This window comes from Elephantulus edwardii, unplaced genomic scaffold (assembly GCF_000299155.1).
Source record: "Elephantulus edwardii isolate Elephantulus edwardi_28Jun2011 unplaced genomic scaffold, EleEdw1.0 scaffold00268, whole genome shotgun sequence".
Classification (NCBI taxonomy): Eukaryota; Metazoa; Chordata; class Mammalia; order Macroscelidea; family Macroscelididae; genus Elephantulus; species Elephantulus edwardii.
Window position 1 is genome coordinate 2,039,373 of NW_006400018.1, and position 1,008 is coordinate 2,040,380.

Consider the following 1,008-nt stretch of genomic DNA (forward strand, 5'->3'; position numbering starts at 1 on the left):
CAGTGCAACAATGAATGAATGAAAACCCAAAATCTCTGTAAATGTTCATTAAAACTAATAAAATTTAATTTTTAAAAAAGTGGGTTTTGTGATGTGCTGTCTGTGATACACATATGCATTTGTTGTTGCTGTTACATGATTTTGAATCTGCTGTGACCCATAATGACCCAGCAGATGAGAACCTTGTCCTATCCTGTGCCAAACTCATGACGGGGCAGGAAAAGGCCATCTTCAACCCTTGCTGTCATTAGGTGCCTTCGAGTTGAGTATGATTTATAGTGATCTTATAAATAAAATTTGAACTCTGTCCTATCTTGTGCCATCCTCACAATCTCTGAGATAGTCCAGCCCATTGCTGCAGTCACTGTGTCAGTCCACCTGGTTGAGGGTCTTCCTCTTATTCACCAACCCGCCACCTTTCCAAGCATCATGTCCCTCTCCAAGGAATAGCCTCTGCTGGCAACGTGCTCAAAGTATGTGAGAAGAAGCTTCACCACCCTTGCCTCCAAGGAGCACTGCCTGTACCTCCTCTAACTCTTATCTGCTCTTTCAGCAGTCCATGGGATATTCCGTATTCTCCGTCAACGGCACAGCTCAAAGGCACAAATTCTTCTGTCATCCTTGTTTGTTTTCACCTCTCAGATGCATAGCTAGTGACTGAAAAAATCATGGCAGGTGCACCTTAGTCCTCAAACTGACATCATTGTTCCTTAATAATTTGGAGAGGTCCCTGATAGCAAACCTTCTGAAGTGTAATTGATCTCCTGACTGCTGGCAACAAGTGTATTGATTATGTGGTTGATTAATGGTGACCTTTTGAACAACAGGATAGCATTGGTCCTAATCCTGGACCATTGTCTGCACAGTCACTGATGTGCTGGAGCCCATGTAACCATTAGACAGACAGACAGGCAGACAGACAGATGGACGGACACACACACACACACACACACACACACACACACAGACAGAAACACACACACGCACACACACACACACACACACACA